Source organism: Panulirus ornatus, chromosome 32 (assembly GCF_036320965.1).
Source record: "Panulirus ornatus isolate Po-2019 chromosome 32, ASM3632096v1, whole genome shotgun sequence".
Taxonomy (NCBI): Eukaryota; Metazoa; Arthropoda; class Malacostraca; order Decapoda; family Palinuridae; genus Panulirus; species Panulirus ornatus.
The window spans coordinates 3,949,016-3,964,156 of NC_092255.1; the positions used below are offsets into that span (position 1 = coordinate 3,949,016).

The window sequence follows — 15,141 nt, forward strand, 5'->3', positions numbered from 1 at the left end:
CCCTTCCCCCTATTCAACCCACCCTTCCCCCATTTTTTACCCCCTCCCCCCCTCTCTCCCCCCTGTACAATCCAGCTAGGCACAGAAGGTCAGGGGTCATCGCTCGGGGCTCCATTTGCACCAGGTCGTTAACAAGGGGGGGGTGGGGGGGTTGTTAGGGGGGAGGCCAATTATACGCCGTGTTGACCTTGTTTATATGAAGAAGACAATGGTTGTGTGTGCTGGTCAGCGGCTCCCCCCCCCCTCCCCCCCCCCCTCCCCCTCCTCCCTACCCCCATCTCCTCCCCTCCCTCAATGCTTGAATGGGGGGAGAGGGAAGGAGGGAGAGGGGGGGGGGATTTTACTGGTAGTCCTGATATATATATATATATATATATATATATATATATATATATATATATACACACACACACACACACACACACACACACACACATGTTCGCCATTTCCCGCGTCAGCGAGGTAGCGGCGCTAGAAACAGGTGACATAGGATGACGGTGTTGGCGCACACTTCCCTGCTGCTGATCGTAGCGCAGGCCTTCGCTGTACGTGTCTTTATGAGACATCTCCATCCGGGTCTCCGTCACGTGACTGGCTCCTGTGATAATGATAGATAAGTTACTGAACTTAAAAATAAGTTAATTAACGTAATTGCCAGTCTAGAATGGGTCGTTAATGACGTCATTACGGCACTGGTCAGAGGTCATTCCAGGTGGGATACGCCGTTGTTGCACTCAGTGCTGCCGTGTTTTTTGTTTGTTTGTTTGTTGGACTGTGTTTTTCTTGTTGTTCTTGTTGTTGTTGTTGTTGTTGTTGTGTGTGTGTGTGTTTACAACACTGGGGGGGGGGGGGGGGTCCTGGTCAGGTTGGTGTTGGACGAGTGTCATGATGGAAATTGGAATGACTGTGTTCAGTAGTGGTAGCGTCTGGTCATGATGAAGGCTGTCTCCACGTCACACGTCCTGTCAAAGCTACATGTTACATAAGATTGGACCAACTCATACTGAAGACCTATATTCATCTTCATACTCTCACCATGGACCGGTGTGACCATTTTCTTTCAATGCTCTCCGCACTCCATTTTCTATGCCACTAACCCATCACCCCCCGAATCGCATTCTCTTTCAGCTCCACCAGTCCCGTTTTCTGACGTAACCACTTCCCATTTTCTAACCCATCCCTCCCCTCCACGAATCGCATTCTCTTTCAGCTCCGCCCATCCCGTTTTCTGAGGTAACCCCCTCCCGTTTTCTCTCCCCCGGGCCCTCAGTTCAACTTCGTGGGGAAACTGCTAGGGCCTAAGGGCAACTCCCTCAAGCGGCTGCAGGAGGAAACCATGACCAAGATGGCCATTCTTGGAAGAGGTTCCATGAGAGATAAGCAGAAGGTATGGCAACACCCCGTTTTCTCTCTCTCTCTCTCTCTCTCTCCGCTCGAGAAAGAAAATGGGGTTATTATTATTGTTATTATCATTAATATTATTATTATTGTTATTATTATTATTATTATTATTATTATTATTATTATTATGGTGTTATCATTATTGTTGTTATTATTATCATTTATTATTATTATTATTATTATTATTATTATTATTATTATTATTATTATTATTATTATTATTATTATTATTAATATTATTATTATTGTTATTATTATTATTATTATTATTATTATTATTATTATTATTATTAATATTATTATTATTATTATTATTATTATTATTGTTATTATTATTATTATTATTATTATTATTATTATTATTATTATTATGGTGTTATCATTATTGTTGTTATTATTATCATTTATTATTATTATTATTATTATTATTATTATTATTATTATTATTATTATTATTATTATTATTAATATTATTATTATTGTTATTATTATTATTATTATTATTATTATTATTATTATTATTATTATTATTATTAATATTATTATTATTATTATTATTATTATTATTGTTATTATTATTATTATTATTATTATTATTATTATTATTATTATTATGGTGTTATCATTATTGTTGTTATTATTATCATTTATTATTATTATTATTATTATTATTATTATTATTATTATTATTATTATTAATATTATTATTATTGTTATTATTATTATTATTATTATTATTATTATTATTATTATTAATATTATTATTATTATTATTATTATTATTATTATTATTATTATTATTATTATTATTATTATTATTATTATTATTATTATTATTACTGAAGTAATGATGATCTGAAACATCCCTTTTAAAAAGATAACCATCATTTACATAATTATTTACGATAAACAACCATCTATGCATAGATTTTTTAGATATACAATTGTTATTTATATAATCATTTTGTGATAGCCACAATTTACTAAACTATTTACAAGTATATATATATATATATATATATATATATATATATATATATATATATATATATATATATTTTATACTTTGTCGCTGTCTCCCGCGTTTGCGTGGTAGCGCAAGGAAACAGACGAAAGAAATGGCCCAACCCCCCCCCCCCCCATACACATGTATATACATACGTCCACACACGCAAATATACATACCTACACAGCTTTCCATGGTTTTCCCCAGACGCTTCACATGCCTTGATTCAATCCACTGACAGCACGTCAACCCCGGTATACCACATCGCTCCAATTCACTCTATTCCTTGCCCTCCTTTCACCCTCCTGCATGTTCAGGCCCCGATCACACAAAATCTTTTTCACTCCATCTTTCCACCTCCAATTTGGTCTCCCTCTTCTCCTCGTTCCCTCCACCTCCGACACATATATCCTCTTGGTCAATCTTTCCTCACTCATTCTCTCCATGTGCCCAAACCACTTCAAAACACCCTCTTCTGCTCTCTCAACCACGCTCTTTTTATTTCCACACATCTCTCTTACCCTTACGTTACTCACTCGATCAAACCACCTCACACCACACATTGTCCTCAAAACATCTCATTTCCAGCACATCCATCCTCCTGCGCACAACTCTATCCATAGCCCACGCCTCGCAACCATACAACATTGTTGGAACCACTATTCCTTCAAACATACCCATTTTTGCTTTCCGAGATAATGTTCTCGACTTCCACACATTCTTCAAGGCCCCCAGAATTTTCGCCCCCCTCCCCCACCCTATGATCCACTTCCGCTTCCATGGTTCCATCCGCTGCCAGATCCACTCCCAGATATCTAAAACACTTCACTTCCTCCAGTTTTTCTCCATTCAAACTCACCTCCCAATTGACTTGACCCTCAACCCTACTGTACCTAATAACCTTGCTCTTATTCACATTTACTCTTAACTTTCTTCTTCCACACACTTTACCAAACTCAGTCACCAGCTTCTGCAGTTTCTCACATGAATCAGCCACCAGCGCTGTATCATCAGCGAACAACAACTGACTCACTTCCCAAGCTCTCTCATCCCCAACAGACTTCATACTTGCCCCTCTTTCCAAAACTCTTGCATTTACCTCCCTAACAACCCCATCCATAAACAAATTAAACAACCATGGAGACATCACACACCCCTGCCGCAAACCTACATTCACTGAGAACCAATCACTTTCCTCTCTTCCTACACGTACACATGCCTTACATCCTCGATAAAAACTTTTCACTGCTTCTAACAACTTTCCTCCCACACCATATATTCTTAATACCTTCCACAGAGCATCTCTATCAACTCTATCATATGCCTTCTCCAGATCCATAAATGCTACATACAAATCCATTTGCTTTTCTAAGTATTTCTCACATACATTCTTCAAAGCAAACACCTGATCCACACATCCTCTACCACTTCTGAAGCCACACTGCTCTTCCCCAATCTGATGCTCTGTACATGCCTTCACCCTCTCAATCAATACCCTCCCATATAATTTACCAGGAATACTCAACAAACTTATACCTCTGTAATTTGAGCACTCACTCTTATCCCCTTTGCCTTTGTACAATGGCACTATGCACGCATTCCGCCAATCCTCAGGCACCTCACCATGAGTCATACATACATTAAATAACCTTACCAACCAGTCAACAATACAGTCACCCCCTTTTTTAATAAATTCCACTGCAATACCATCCAAACCTGCTGCCATTGCCGGCTTTCATCTTCCGCAAAGCTTTCACTACTTCTTCTCTGTTTACCAAATCATTTTCCCTAACCCTCTCACTTTGCACACCACCTCGACCAAAACACCCTATATCTGCCACTCTATCATCAAACACATTCAACAAACCTTCAAAATACTCACTCCATCTCCTTCTCACATCACCACTACTTGTTATCACCTCCCCATTTGCGCCCTTCACTGAAGTTCCCATTTGCTCCCTTGTCTTACGCACTTTATTTACCTCCTTCCAGAACATCTTTTTATTCTCCCTAAAATTTAATGATACTCTCTCACCCCAACTCTCATTTGCCCTTTTTTTCACCTCTTGCACCTTTCTCTTGACCTCCTGTCTCTTTCTTTTATACATCTCCCACTCAATTGCATTTTTTCCCTGCAAAAATCGTCCAAATGCCTCTCTCTTCTCTTTCACTAATACTCTTACTTCTTCATCCCACCACTCACTACCCTTTCTAATCAACCCACCTCCCACTCTTCTCATGCCACAAGCATCTTTTGCGCAATCCATCACTGATTCCCTAAATACATCCCATTCCTCCCCCACTCCCCTTGCTTCCATTGTTCTCACCTTTTTCCATTCTGTACTCAGTCTCTCCTGGTACTTCCTCACACAGGTCTCCTTCTCAAGCTCACTTACTCTCACCACCCTCTTCACCCCAACATTCACTCTTCTTTTCTGAAAACCCATACAGATCTTCACCTTAGCCTCCACAAGATAATGATCAGACATCCCTCCAGTTGCACCTCTCAGCACATTAACATCCAAAAGTCTCTCTTTCGCACGTCTGTCAATTAACACGTAATCCAATAACGCTCTCTGGCCATCTCTCCTACTTACATAAGTATACTTATGTATATCTATATATATATATATATCGTACACATTCTTATTTTTGATAATTATCATTTACATGATTGTTCTTAAATGTGTATGGGGGGGGAGGGGGGATGACCTGAGAGAGAGAGAGAGAGAGAGAGAGAGAGAGAGATGTCAATTCGCATGTAAGTATACGTCATGTATACATACATTTCATACATGATAATTCGTTGAGAATCATCATATACACAGATAGATATATATACATTTCTTTTTTTTTTTTTACATTTACATTGTAAATATAGACATTGTGTCAGGGATTGAGTGATGTATTCAGCGACCGTGGGGTAAATGAGGCATTTACATGTATATTGGAATTAGCATGATTTACAGCCAGGCTCTGCTCTGCGTTACCACCAGTGTGGGTGTGTAAATGATTTACACAGATTTTACGAAGGGATCATTTACATAGAGACGGAGATTCTGCTCTGCGTTAACACAGAGAGCTAACACCATTGGCTGTGTGTGTAAATGATTTACACAGATTTTACGAAGGGATCATTTACATAGAGACGGAGGTTTACAATGGAATGGATTGCTGGAAATATTTCTCCCAAATGGACCAGAAATAATTTCTCTGGAAATACAAAGGAAATTATATATATATATATATATATTTTTTTTACAAAATGTTCATTGATGAACAGAGAAATATATATGACGACTTTGGGTTGTTTACAGCATCCGTCTAGTAGGGGGTGGGGGGGGTGGAGGGGAAGAGTGATTTACAGAGAGAGAGAGAGAGAGAGATAGAGAGAGAGAGAGAGAGAGAGAGAGAGAGAGAGAGAGAGAGAGAGAGAGAGAGAGAGAGACAGGAGATAGATAGATAGATAGATAGATAGATAGAGAGAGAGAGAGGTTCTATGAAGGGCATTTTATTTTATTTTCTTACAATTTACAATTTACAGACTCCTCTTGACAGTGTAAATGGACTCCCCCTGCTCAGGTCTTTAAACTCCACCCCCCCCCCCCCCACCCACCCACTGCTCAGGTCTATTCTGTTCTATTGCTGTCAGAAAATGGGGATGTGATTTTAATTGTGTGGTTAGTTAGTTAGTATTTAAGGCTAATTGGTTAGGATTCGAGGCTAATTGGTAAGGTTTGAGCTAAGGGTTTTAGGGTTTAGCTAATTGGTTAGGGTTTGAGTCTAATTGGTTAGGGAATGAGGGAAATTTGGGTTGGGGTTTTCGCTAATTTGGGTAGGATTCATTTAATTTAGTTGGGTTTTTTATGGAAAATTGGTTGGATTAATGTAATTTTTGGGTTTTTAAATGGAATTGGTTGGGATTTTATGCTAATTGGGTTAATTTTTTTGTAATTGGTTAGATTTTAGGTATTGGTTGGGGCCGAGGGGAAAATTAGGTTTTTTTTTAATTGTTTAACCTATTTAGATAAACCCATTTTCCCCAAAACCCCCGTTTAAGTGAACCCGTCCATCCAAATTGACCTTTGACCTCTGACCTCCCCCTGCAGGAGGAGGAGCTGCGCGTATCGGGTGACCCCAAGTTCGGCCATTTGAGAGGAAACCCTTTACGTGGAGTGACAGCGTGCGCCCCCAGCAGAAGCCCAGCCCGCATCGCCCACCCCCTCACCGAGATCCCCGGAAATGTCCCGTGAGTCTTGTAATTTCGTTTTATTTTTTCATGTTTTATTACATTATTATTAAAATTCTATACTTCTTACATAGGAATATTATTGTAAAAAAATATAATTATTATAAATATTTTCAATAGTAATAAAAACATCTAACCAATTAAAGAATCTTTCTTAGCTACTTTGTTGTAAAAAAAATTATATTTCAAAATCTTTAATAAAACATTCTTTCCATTCTTGTAAATAATCTTTCAGTTCATAAATCTAGGTCATTGAATCCTATCTTTAAAAAGTTTAAGGGTTTTATCTATTAATAAACCATTAACCAAAATATCAACAACATTGGTACTAAAGAACATATTACGAATGTAACTAACATGAAATATCTAATCTACAATACACAAAAAGAACTAACAAAAAAGTCAAATTATAACACAGCAACATAATTTAGCCCCCCGCGCGACGGGGTGCCAGGTCCGTAGTCGTTTACTCTTCTCCCGCGTGTTGCCCTGGTCCCATTGAGTCTTGTTACTCTTCTCCCTCCGTGTGCCTGGTCCCGTGAGTCCTTGTTACCTCTTCCCCCGCGTGTGGCATGTCCCGGTTGATCATGTGTGTCTTCTAAACCCTCGCCGTGGTTGCTGGTCCCCTGTGAGACCTTGCCTCTTCTACCCTCGCGTGGTGCCTGGTCCCCGTGAGCTCTTGTTCTCCCTCTCCCCGTGGTGCATGGTCCCGGTGAGGTCTTGTTCTTCTTACCCTCGCGTGGTACCTGTCCCTAGATTCTTGTTCTCTTACCCTTGCGTGGTGCCTGGTCCCGGTGAGTCTTGTTCCTCCTCTCCCGCGTGGTGCCTGGTCCCGGTGAGTCTTGTTCTTCTTACCCTCGCGTGGTACCTGGTCCCGGAGAGTCTTGTTCTTCTTACCCTTGCGTGGTGCCTGGTCCCGGTGAGTCTTGTTCCTCCTTCTCCCGCGTGGTACCTGGTCCCGGTGAGTCTTGTTACTTCTTTCCCGCGCGTGGTACCTGGTCCCGGTGAGTCTTGTTCTTCTTACCCTCGCGTGGTACCTGGTCCCGGTGAGTCTTGTTCCTCCTTTCCCGCGCGTGGTACCTGGTCCCAGGTGAGTCTGTTCCCCTCCCAGCTTCCCATTTTTTTTTTTTCTTTCTTTTCGACAGCGTTAACGTTTTCCATCTGCAGTGTTATCATTTTCTGTTCGGTGATGGTGATACCATTTTCTCTGGCGATTGTATGACCATTTTCTTTTATGCCCGTGTTTTTGTTTTCTCTCGTGTCAGTGTAAACGTTTTCTCTCCTGTGAGTTTACACCGTTTTCTTTACTTTTACATGTATTTTTTTTTTCCAAACAATGACTTAAAGAAAATGTTAAAAGTTTTGTTAATTACCAAAAATGACACAACAGAACAAGTCAGGTTTGCAAAGCGTAAAAAGAAAAGAATTTTATTAGATATTTCGAAATGATTAATCAATGTTCACCATTTTCTTTACGCCGGTATCGTTTTCTGTGCCACCAGCTTACCATTTTCTATAAAATTAAAGGTCCAATTTATACATTAATTTTCATCCTTTATTTTTACCCCATTTTCCCTGTATATTCCCATTTTCTTCAATGTCACTTCTCATTTTCTTCCCTACCCAACCAATTTTCTTCTTCTTTAGCTACCCCTTTCCCACACACCCTTCCACACCCTCCCTCTTTCCATTTCCACTCTTTTACCTCTCTACGTTTTCTTCTCCAACCAGTTCCCCCCCCCTTCTTTTAGTCATCTACACCCTACTCTCCCCCCCTTCCGTTTTCTTCCTATTGCTATCTCCCTTCTCCCCATTCTCTCCACCTTCTTTATCTTCCATTTGCCCGTTTTCTTTAAATCAACATATGCTACCCCCAACCTAATGTTTTCCCCTCACCCATCCCCCTCATCCGGTTCTCCCCTTGTCTCCCCCATTATCTCCCACTTCAATCACCCCCTTCCTCAATCACCCCCTTTTCCCCAATCACCCCCTTCCTCCAATCACACCCCTTCCACAATCACCCCCTTCCTTAATCACCCCCTTCCTCATCACCCCTTCCTTATTCATCTCGAACCCCCGCTTCCTCAATCACCCACTTCCTCAATCACACCACTTCCCAACCACCCCCATCCTTAAATCACCCCCTTCCTCAATCACCCCCCTTACCCAATCACCCCCTCCCCCAATCACCCCACTTCCTCCAATCACCCCCCCTTTCCCCAATCACCATCACACCCTTCTTAATCACCCCCTTCCTCAATCACCCCCTTCCTCAATCACCCCCTTCCTCAATCACCCCCTTCCTCAATCACCCCCTTCCTTAATCACCCCCTTCCTCAATCACCCCCTTCCTCAATCACCCCCTTCCTCAATCACCCCCTTCCTCAATCACCCCCTTCCTCAATCACCCCCTTCCTCAATCACCCCCTTCCTCAATCACCCCCTTCCTTAATCACCCCCTTCCTCAATCACCCCCTTCCTCAATCACCCCCTTCCTCAATCACCCCCTTCCTCAATCACCCCCTTCCTCAATCACCCCCTTCCTCAATCACCCCCTTCCTTAATCACCCCCTTCCTCAATCACCCCCTTCCTTAATCACCCCCTTCCTCAATCACCCCCTTCCTTAATCACCCCCTTCCTCAATCACCCCCTTCCTCAATCACCCCCTTCCTCAATCACCCCCTTCCTTAATCACCCCTTCCTCAATCACCCCCTTCCTCAATCACCCCCTTCCTTAATCACCCCCTTCCTCAATCACCCCCTTCCTTAATCACCCCCTTCCTCAATCACCCCCTTCCTTAATCACCCCCTTCCTTAATCACCCCCTTCCTCAATCACCCCCTTCCTCAATCACCCCCTTCCTCAATCACCCCCTTCCTTAATCACCCCCTTCCTCAATCACCCCCTTCCTTAATCACCCCCTTCCTTAATCACCCCCTTCCTCAATCACCCCCTTCCTTAATCACCCCCTTCCTTAATCACCCCCTTCCTCAATCACCCCCTTTGAATCCATTCCTCCATCCCCCCACATCAAGATACCCCTTATCTCCCTTATCTCTCTATTATGATGAACCCCCTCGCCTTATCTCCCTATTATGTTAACCCCATATTTTTCTTATCTCCCTATTATAATAACCCCCTGGCCTTATCTCCCTTATCTCCCTATTACGTTAACCCCCTTATCTCCCTATTATGATGAACCCCCTCGCCTTATCTCCCTTATCTCCCTATTATGTCATTACCCTTATGTCCCTTATCTCCCTTATCTCTCTATTATGTCATTCCCCTTATGTCCCTTATCTCCCTATTATGTTATCTCCCTTATCTCCCTATTATGTCATTACCCTTATGTCCCTTATCTCCCTTATCTCTCTATTATGTCATTCCCCTTATGTCCCTTATCTCCCTTATCTCCCTATTATGTTATCTCCCTTATCTCCCTTATCTCCCTATTATGTCATTACCCTTATGTCCCTTATCTCCCTTATCTCTCTATTATGTCATTCCCCTTATGTCCCTTATCTCCCTTATCTCCCTATTATGTTATCTCCCTTATCTCCCTTATCTCTCTCTCTCCCTGCAGGACTACAACGACGAGATCCGACAGGGTCAAATGAGGGAGATGCAGCTCTTGGTGGGGACCTCCACCATCTCCAACAACAACAACAACAACAACAACAACAACAATGGCACCATCTGTGGGTCCGAGGAGGGGTCCTGCTCCCCCCACTCCACGGGGGGGTCTCCACCCCCACCTGGCGTGGCCGGGGGGCGGGTCCGAGGGGCGGGGCTTACCCTGACCTCGCCACACCCCGCCCTCAGAGGTCTGAACCGAGCCCAGGCGGCCCTTTTGACCTGTGGTGAGTCGTGACGTCATGGATAGATAGATGGATAGATAGATGGATAGACATATATATATATATATATATATATATATATATATATATATATATATATATATATATATATATATTTATTTATTTATTTATAAATATTTATAAATTATTTATAAATTATTTATAAATTATCTATAAATTCATTTATTTATAAATAAATAAATAAATAAATAAATATATATATATATATATGTATATATATATTATATATATATATATATATATATATATATATATATATATATATATATTCTATATAATTTTTTCTATATTATATTAACGTATCTATTTCAGTAAACTCATATCTGACAAGAGAAAAAAATAAACAGACTTTCTTGCCATAACTGGCAACCACGGGGGGGGAAAGTCGCTCTGAAAATCAATCTTTGGCAACTTCTTATAAAGTTGCCGGCGAGCCAATTTTCAATTTTGTTCCACAGATTTTCACTCGTTCCGAGAAAGCTTCGACCAAAGCCGGGGTTCTAATAACTCATTCATGCGCGCTCTTAATGTCTTTAATGAACCGGATATGCTTTTATTAATGAGGTAATAAATGTCTACTTTTTCTTGGTAAATGTGAGTCATTATGATTAGTTAAAAAGAATTCATTCAAATAAGCCAGATGAAGCGAGTTTAATATTTACGGTGTGAACAATGCGAACGATGTGTTTAGCTTTAAAGCGTTAAATCGGATATTGTTTCAAAAACTTTTGGACAACTGAGGTTGGAGGGACTATATTAAAGATTATATATATATATATATATATATATATATATATATATATATATATATATATATATATATATATATATATATATATATATATATATACATATATATGAGCGCCCATACACACACGTAATACATATACATATCAACATATACATACGTATATATATACACATACAGACATATACATATCAACATATACATACGTGTATATACATATACAGACATAGACATATCAACATATACATACGTATATATACATATACAGACATATACATATCAACATATACATACGTATATATATACATATACAGACATAGACGTATATTCCCATATACATATTCATACTTGCTTGCCATCATCCATTCGTGGCGCTACCCCCGCTCCACGGGAAACGTATGTTATCCTTTAAGGCAAAATCACAATACTTTAACATTGTCTTGACTTCCAGAATCACAGTTTTGTCATTTTTAATTTCGCAAATTTAAATCAGTCAATAGATATATATTAAGCGTCTTTTATCTATTCATTAATAAAGAAGATACAGTTTATTGATGTATTCCCTGTGTATAATTTATTGATTTATTCCCAGTGTACAATTTATTGATATATTCATAGTGTACAATTTATTGATTTTTCCCCACTGTACAATTTATTGATATTTTCAGTGTACAATTTATTGATTTATTCCCACTGTACAATTTATTGATTTATTCCCACTGTACAATTTATTGATTTATTCCCACTGTACAATTTATTAATTTATTCCCACTGTACAATTTATTGATTTATTCCCACTGTACAATTTATTGATATATTCCCACTGTACAATTTATTAATTTATTCCCAGTGTACAATTTATTGATAATTTCAATGTACAATTTACTGACATATTCACTTTACAATTTATTACTATCTATTCCCAGTGTACAATTTATTGATATCTATTCCCAGTGTACAATTTATTACTATCTATTCCCAGTGTACTAGAATTAATTCCCACGAATTTTTAAAAAAGAAAAAAAAAGAGAAAAAAAAAATTTAAAAATTTCAGGTAGGAGAGAAATTGGTATAAATTTCTTGATTTTTATTTCCCCCTTCCCTAATGGGGGTTAGTGACTTTCAAACCTCCTTCTGCGCCTTCTTCAGGCAAGGGTGAGTTGTTGAAAGGCCGTGGCGTCGCAGGTGGAGGAGCAGGTGGAGGTGGAGGAGGTGGAGGAGGAGGAGGAGCGTCGTCAGCAGGTGGAGGAGCGACAGCGTCAGCAGGGAGGAGGTCCGTGCTCTCCCTGCTGACGCGGGCCAGGGCGCTCCAGCAGAAGGAGCAAGAGATGATGGACGTGTACCACGACTTGCCAGGGTGAGCAGGGAGGGGCAAGGGAGGGTACTGAGGGAGGGGCAAGGGAGGGTACTGAGGGAGGGGCAAGGGAGGGGGAGGGTACTGAGGGAGGGGCAAGGGAGAGGGTGCTGAGGGAGGGAACTAAGGGAGGAGCACGAAGGGAGGGCATCAAGGGAGAGTACTAAGGGACGGTACTAAGGGAGGGTACTAAGGAGGGAGCACTAAGGGAGGGTGCTAAGGGAGAGTGCTAAGGGAGGGCACTAAGGGAGGGCACTAAGGGAGGGCACTAAGGGAGGATACTGAGGGAGGGTACTAAGGGGAGGGCCAAGGGAGGTGAGTGGGATTAAGGTAAGGGTAGAGGGAGGGATGGGGATTGAGGTAGGGGAAATAGGGATGTTTAAGGGAGATGAATAGGGAGGATACAGTAGGCCAGAAGATTTATACAGTAGGCCAGAAGGCTTATACAGTAGGCCAGAAGATTATACAGTAGGCCAGAAAGTTTATACAGTAGGCCAGAAAGTTTATACAGTAGGCCAGAAGATTTATACAGCAGGCCAAAAAATGTATACAGTAGGCCAGAAAGTTTATACAGTAGGCCAGAAGGCTTATACAGTAGCCTAGAAGGCTTATACAGTAGGCCAGATTTTATACAGTAGGCCGGATGATTAATACAGTAGATCTCATTGTATCAGTTGTATTATCAAGTTACTTATATAAGACCTACCTATAAGTTCCTATACCACACTTACTTATAATTCCTGGTCGTTTGTACTTATAAATACTTATAATTCTTGGTCGTTTGTACTTATAAAGTGCCTTCCTCCCTCCCTGTCCGTACGTACAGAAGTGACTGTATTTACGTACTTACAGAGACAAGTGTACGTACATGTACGTACTTACACAGGTGACTGTACGTACGTGTCTGTACTTACACAGGTGACTGTACGTACCTGTCTGTACTTACACAGGTGACTGTACGTACGTGTCTGTACTTACACAGGTGACTGTACGTACGTGTCTGTACTTACACAGGTGAGTGTACGTGTCCGTACTTACACACATGACTGTACGTACGTGTCCGTACTTACCCAGGTGAGTGTACGTACGTGTCTGTACTTACACAGGTGACTGTACGTACGTGTCTGTACTTACACAGGTGACTGTACGTACGTGTCTGTACTTACACAGGTGACTGTACGTACGTGTCTGTACTTACACAGGTGAGTGTACGTGTCCGTACTTACACACATGACTGTACGTACGTGTCCGTACTTACACAGGTGAGTGTACGTGTCCGTCTTGCCCACAGGTACGGCCTGTATGATCATCTGACAGAACTCCCTCTTTCCGAGGCCGGAGCTGATGACGTCACAGGTCAGTCCTTACCTACTTACAATCTCACACGGTCTACTTATCTGCTTACAATCTCACACGGTCTACTTACCTACTTACAGTCTCACACGGTCGACATATCTACTTACAATCTCACGCGGTCTACTTACCTACCTACAATCTCACGCGGTCTACTTATCTACTTACAATCTCACACGGTCTACTTACCTACTTACAATTTCACACGGTCTCCTTACCTACTTACAATCTCACACGGTCTACTTACCTACCTACAATCTCACGCGATCTACTTATCTACTTACAATCTCACGCGGTCTACTTATCTACTTACAATCTCACGCGATCTACTTATAGCGGGAATGTACTGGAGGCGAGGGAGTGGCGCGTCGCTCCCACCCCAGATCATGTTTGTATGATTGAACTGTTTCTTCCTAATCATCAGTTTATTTCCTTGATCGGCCAATCTACTTCATCGTTCCGCCTGATTAGCTCATGCCATTATTAGTACAAATTAATCCAGATCAATTTTAATTTTTCTCGCCGCTAAAATTCTGTTAAAAATGTCTACTACATTTTTGCCAGGCATTTTTTATACATTTTGGCCTGTAATCCTGTAAGTATATTTTCAGTAATATATATCTCAAATTTAATCCTTCATTTTTTTTTTTTTTTTTTTTTGCATAATGTGAGTTTTTAAATTTCATCAAATTTAATTTGATTTTTTTAAAAAGAAAAAAATATCTCTTGCTGGCACTCAGGTATTATTATATATATTTCTCTTCATCCAAGATTGGACAATTATTTTTTTTTGTATTTTATAATAATTTATTTATCCTATTAAATTTCCAATTTTAAATTTATTGATTTTTAAATCGTTCGAGGGCAACATTTCCCAGGTGTTTATTCCTATTTACAATGACCCTATTTTCATCAACAACTCCCTCTCTCTTATCGCTTATCACTTGGCTTATCACTAGTATATAAATTAGTATATAAATTTTTTTACAAGAAATAAAAATTTCTTGTTTAAATTGACCCGCTGAAAACTTTGTCGTTTTATTAACTGTCCAAATTTATGTCTCTGTTAACCCTTTAATAAAGTACCAGTTCAGTTATTATTATTATCTTATCAATAGTTATTTGTTGATAAATACAAATAAACTCTTTTA

The 15,141-nt window shown here is 40.1% G+C and overlaps 1 pseudogene; it reads left to right on the forward strand.

The window, feature by feature from the left end:
- Positions 1 to 15,141, forward strand: part of LOC139759290 (uncharacterized) — a 334,770-nt pseudogene that overhangs the window by 318,019 nt on the left and 1,610 nt on the right.